At 43.8% G+C, this 6,436-nt stretch overlaps 1 long non-coding RNA gene across 1 annotated transcript; it reads left to right on the top strand.

The window, feature by feature from the left end:
- Nucleotides 1–2,778: 2,778 nt before the first annotated feature.
- On the top strand, nt 2,779–3,798 carry LOC306937703. Its single transcript, XR_013791639.1, has 3 exons — nt 2,779–3,017; nt 3,093–3,258; nt 3,422–3,798. It is a non-coding gene; the product is annotated as an uncharacterized lncRNA (long non-coding RNA).
- Nucleotides 3,799–6,436: the final 2,638 nt, after the last annotated feature.

The following is a 6,436-nucleotide window of genomic DNA, read 5'->3' as shown; positions in this document are numbered from 1 at the left end:
ATGATCATGTAAATCCATAACTGAAATGAAATAAATAAATATGAAATGAAATGAAATGAAATAATTCCAACATATTTTGATTGTACACAAATATAACCTTGTCTAACCCTGGACTAAACCATTCCTCACCAGGCCTCATACAGCTGTCCAGATGTAGAAATTTTTTGTAGTAACAGTTTCTACTCTCAACCAGACAGAGGAACCGTCGCACAGTGTTCCAGTGGCAGTGCCAGAGGAACCGGTGCACAGCGTTCCAGAACTTCCAGTGGTAGTGGCAGAGGAACCGTCGTACATCGTTCCAATGGCAGTGGCAGTGCCAGAGGAATCGTCGTACAGCGTTCCAGTGGCAGTGGCAGGGCCAAGTCAATCTGTAAGTTAGCCTTGCTGTTTGAAAAAAAAAAAAAAAAACTCACTTGAGAATATAGGTTGTCATCCATTTCTAGCTGCATATGTAATTAAAAGTTTCATATGAAAGAGATTGCTATCAAATTCTGTTTTTCATTCAGACCACAGGATATCATTCCAGTGAATTTGAGAGTTCTTCTCAGACCAGTGTGGAGGCTGATGACCCAGGGGATGACAGCTTCCAGCCCGAGACAACCTCATCTGGGGAGGAGGAGGAGGAGGAGGAGGACGACGACGACGACGTGAGATTTACTGGGAAGGTCCTTGTGGATGAGGAGAGAATAATGTCCCTCTTCAAGTTCTGCCAGGTCTGTGGAGAAGCTATCCTTGACACAAATGTGCACAAGTTCTATACTGGTGCACAGCTGAAAGTCAAGTGGCAGTGCAATGGCGGCCACAAGGACACATGGAGGTCATCGCCGGATGTCAGGGGAATGCCAGAGGTCAACCTGCAAGCTGCTGCCTCTATTCTGTTTACGGGGGGCACCTTCACTGAGCTTTCAGAGTGGTCTAAGGCAATGAAGTTGCATATGATTGGTACCACAACATTCCATGCAATCCAAAAGGCATATCTACACCCTGCCATTGAGGCACTGTACCAGCAACAGCGGAATGAACTCCTGGCACGAGTCTTCCAGAAGCAGGCACCAGAGGATGATGATATGTGGCCCCAACAACTGCCCCAACTCTTGGGTGATGCCAGATGTGACTCACCTGGATTCAGTGCCAAATACTGCCATTACTCCTTCATGTTGGACGACACGAAGGAGATCATTCACACTGAACTAGTACAGGTAATTTTGAGGTTTTTAAATGTTGTGTTCACAGCAGGATCGTCGAGTGTAGTAGCATGCTGTTATTGAAATAACTTTCGGTTCTGCTGCGTTTTGTTTCTTGCTCCTCCTTCCAGGTCACAGAAGCATCCAGCTCCGTTATGATGGAACCAAAGGGCTTCAAGCGTGAACTGACAGGTCCTCATTATGCTTTATTGCTGTTATGTTGCCTTGTTTGTTTCATTTTGATAATTGTACACACACCTTGTAACTATGTTTTGAAAGGCACTTCATAAATAAAATTTCCATACTTGCAGTGCTGCTTGGTATGGGGCTAGATGTGGAGGTGATAGCCACAGACCGCTCTCCCTCAATCAGGAAGATGATGAGGATTGAACACCCCGAGATCAAACACGAGTTTGATATATGGCATACTGCTAAAGGTTAGCTTTATTTATGGCGGGTATTGGTTGTGTAGAACGGTGAGAAAATAATGTCTCGGGTTCAAAGCTGTTTATATACTAAGCTCATATTATGCTTATATACTGTGTGTGTGTTGTTTTTGCAGGTTTCCTAAAAAAGTTGAAATCCAGAAGCCAGAAAAAATGCATGGAGCAATTGCGCGGTTGGACAATGTGAGTGTTTCGTCAAAGTAGACACATTTCAAACATGCCATTTGTTCGGGATGTCTAATCACTTTTTCTTGATGTATGTTCTTCAAAGGTCCATTTATAACCACATGTGGTTTTCCTGTGGAACCTGTGAGGGTGACACAGAGGTGAGGGATCTGTGCATCTATAATATTCTGGATTGTTCTCAGACAGTTGCAATTTCTTTCCATTGTGCCAGTCATTACCAAGCAGTGTAACTGATATTCACACTACTGTAGCTACTGCAGCAGCGCTGGCTGTCCGTCCTTCACCATGTGTGTGATGAGCACACGTGGATAGAGGATGGCAACACGTACCGGTGCTGTCATCTTCCACTCAGTGCAGATCAGCGGCGGAAGACGAAGTGGCTGAAGAGTGACTCTGCATCCTTCAGGACGCTGGCCTCACTGGTACAGGATGGTAGGCTTCTGAAGGACCTTGGTCAAATGGGGCTCTTCATGCATACTGGTAAGTTACAATTTCCAAATGATACATACTGTTTTACAGTAGGGGCTATATCTTGCGCAACACCTTATCTCTAAACTAATTTGCCATATTTTACTATTTAAAAATACCTTTTAAAATAGTTCAAATAGCCGATCTACAAGCTCACAATGTCTCGATGTAGATGGCTAATTGAACTATTTTAAAAGGTTTTTTTTAAATAGTAAAAATGGAAAATTAGTTTAGGGATAAGGTTGGCGCAAGATGGAGCCCTAGATGTTTATGTGCTTTCATGCTGCAACACACAGGTGAGCTGGAGGTGTTCCACAGTGCTCTTCTGAAGCGCCAACACTTCTCCTATATGGGGATGCAGGAGAGATCTCATCTTGCCATAATGGATCACAATGAAAATATTGTAAATTGTACACTTGCTGCATAATTTCAATGGTGAGTCCTTCTCAAAACTTTTTTCTCTTTCATTTTAGGTGCACTGCGTCACAAGAGGGTCGCTTGCAGGCGCTCAGGCAAATGGGTCATAAAAAAGATTTACAAGCCTCGCACCACCAACTTCAGACACCGGCTCATGGACATGGTGTATGAGCGCCGTCAGGACCCAGATGTGCAGTACAAAGCCCCGACATCCTCACTTGATCAGCCTCAACCAGATCTTCCACCCAACATTGCTCCGACACCTGCACCTCCACTGCAGGAATTACTGGCCAGGCATATGAGTCGGCTCTAACAGGTAAGTCCTACATGATGAGAAACCAAAAGTCTTCTCCTTGATTGTGACAGTGACACCTCTCCTCTCCTGATGCAGTTGCTGCCGGGGACCATGCAGATGACTCAACGTTGATGGGCTTCTTCAGTGACGGCAAGACTGTACAGTGGTGTCATGACAACCTCACACTCAACGAAGGACACTCAAGGAGCTGATTATGGACCACAGGAGGCTGGGAATCTACTGTGTTGCAGCAGTGGAGACGGTCAGCAATTTCAAGTTCCTTGTCGCGCTGCTTCATTCCATTGTCATTACTTGAACCCTGCAGTGTTGTGTGTGTGTGTATATACATTTGATCTGCTTATATTGAGAACATAACTTTTGACACATCTGACCATTTTCTTGTCTTCTATGTCTCTCATTTGCAGGAAATGGAAAATGGCAGTTTTGTTCAACACTCAAAGTTCAAGTACACATCACGAGGACCTCCAAATGGTCCACAAACTGCATGTGCTGAAAAAGGCAGAACACTTTCCATGATCCATCAAGCTGGGTGTTGAGTCTTGCTGCTGCATGGCTATGTGGCACATCAAACAGGAATTATCAATTCTATCTTCCTGTATTTTGTAAATGCAAATCATTTCACACATTTTCACTCCTCTAAACTTGTGATGTGACAATAACTGGACCAGATATCATATTTATATATTTGGAGTACAAGGAAAGTGTGTTGGATACCCATATACTGTTTTGGCAGAACATGTCTGTGTGCATTCATGCTTATTCTACAGCTTACTCAATGCAATTTGAGAAACCACAACGCAGTAACAATGTTACTGTTATTTCTAGGTGTGCCTATTGAATCAAGCAGCAATGCAAACTTTTTACCTGTATCTCATTACTTATGTATTTGTCAATCAAGGTGTGCCTATTGAATCAGCAACAATGCATCATGTTCGTCCTTCGCAAGCGAAGATGGCCAATTGACTTCACGTCTTGTGGGTGCGAAGATGGCTGATGAGGCCGGTCCGTGCACGGAATGTCCCATTGCTGTGAGGGCATGTGATGTCTGGGGGGTGGCTAGCAGAGCGCCAGTTGGAGCACTGTTGGGCATCGGCCTCCCAGATCTCAGGATCCAGACCGCAGCTCTTGAGGCTGGCCTTCATTGCTTGTTTATTTTTAGTGAATGGTTGCCATGGAGAATTTTGCATACTGTAATTGTAATGCCCTGGTTTTAGAGAACATTCTTGTATGTGCCGATGTTGAAGTAAAAAGAAAAAAAACTACTGCATCACTGTGTCCTTTTCCCATTGTTAGCATATACCAAGCTATGTCATGTACGATGCAATTGTTATTTGTCAGCCCGTGAAGTTGATAATGGTGATACATCATACATATTGACCTCAGACTAGTAGACTTGAATGCTTAGAAAGCATTATAAGCTCTCTGCTTATGTTTTTTACTCTTCACATGTTGGGTAGTTTTCACTGTTATCTGACTAATGGACAGTAATATTTCTTTATCAGACATTGTCAAATAAATCCTGGGCCAAATGAGACTATCAGACCATTTCTAATGATGTTCAAAAGGACCCTTCACTTTACACTACAGTGTCAGTGCCACAGCTGAAATGCTATCAAATGGTTATGAAACAGTTTAATTACTGGTCAAGTAATAAATACAGTATCCTACTTATTACAATATTGCACCCAAAATGTGAAGTTCAGTGTTATTATAGGCAAACATTCAATGAATATTGCAACCAAAATGTGAAGCTCAATTTTATTGACAAAAGTATAGAAAATTATATTGCAACTGTTATAGTTCTCCAAAAGCTGCACGGACTTCCTGGAAACCACGGTACTGTCCCGTTGGAGAGGGAAATTTGGACCGGATGGCCTTTATGACACAAGCCGGTAAGACGATACGGTTTTCAGCACCAAGTTTCTCGCCTTGTAAAGTCCACTCCAAAAAGTGCCTGTAGGCTACCAAGCGATATTGACTGAAAGATATAATTGACAATAAAACAGAAGTGATTAGATACAACTAATGTCAGACACAGACTGGAATATTCCACTAATATGACGGCTCGAAAATAATACATAGCAGTTGAATAGAAATTACTCTTTCAATGCTTACAGTAAATTTACACACTGTCCTAAAGTCTTATTGACATGTAAAACGAGAACAGTGGTTCCCAAGGTGGGGTGTTGATTTTACAATATAAATTGGGGTTTCCACTTTCCAGAGATAGAAATGCCATTAAAATAGGGGTCCGTAGACTAATGCATGTCAAACTGGGGGTCCTTGACATGAAAAAGTTTGGGAACCACTGGTCTAGAACAGGGGTTCTCAACGTTTTTGGCCGGGGACCCCCGGAAATAATTTGGCAATGTCTCGGGACCCCCGCCCCGCCCCCTCCCGACCCCCAATATAAATTGACTGCTACAATAACCTTAAACCATTTTGAGCGGGAACCCCTTTTGGTGTTTTAAGCATTATGTTATAATTTAGCTATTGAAAAATAGCAGATCTACAAGCTCATAGCGCGCCACCGAGTGGCGCGCTACGAGCTTGTAGGTCTGCTATTTTTTTTTTTTTTTTTAATAATTTGGGGACCCCCTAAAATAATTTGGCGACCCCCCGAGGGGCCGCGACCCACGGGTTGAGAACCCCTGGTCTAGAAGAAGGAATGCAAGCCACCACTAGTCAAACAAACAATAACACAATTTCCAGCTGCGTGTAGCTCCAGAAATCCAAGAATAAAGATAGATTGATGCCATATTGTTGTGTTGCTCAAGTAGGATAGGCCAGGCTTATTATTGTATTTAGAAAACAGGCTAATGCACTCAGATCAGGACTCGTATGTGTTGCCTCCTAGCACTCGACCAGGGCTAGTTGGCTCCATCATGTACCTTCAGCTGGTTTAGCATACCCAAAGCAAAAAGACAACGTAAGAAGTTGAAGAGCGGCTACAATGCTACATTTCTATTTTCTAGCAATAAACTTACTCGTGAGTCAACAGTCCATCCAAACCCGCTGGTTCGGGTTGTTCCGCCCAGTTCTTTTTGGGAATCCTGAAATATGTTTCCAGGACATGTCTGTCTATGTGCGGTCCAAAACTGTTGTGGATAGTGACACATATCGGCTGCCCTGTTGGATGAGCGAGATGCCAGGGGGGGGGCCCCCTGGCATCTCGCTCATCCAACAGTTCATCTAACAGGAATTGTGCACGGGGGTATTCATGACAACACAGCGAGTCTCTTTCAGTGTCCATGGGCACGCAGTTGGTGCACAGGCACCAGGAATCATTCCCGACGCGCTGCTCCTCCACGTCCGTCCCAGCAACTACTGCTGCCTGCCTGGCTGCAGCAGCAGCTGCCTCCTCCTCGTCTCTGCGCTGGAGTTGTTCCTCTGTGTATACTGGTTCAAATAAATAACCC

This window comes from Electrona antarctica (assembly GCF_951216825.1).
Source record: "Electrona antarctica genome assembly, chromosome: 14".
In the NCBI taxonomy this organism is placed as follows: domain Eukaryota; kingdom Metazoa; phylum Chordata; class Actinopteri; order Myctophiformes; family Myctophidae; genus Electrona; species Electrona antarctica.
Note: the sequence above shows the minus strand (reverse complement) of the source record. Positions and strands in the feature narration are given on the sequence as shown.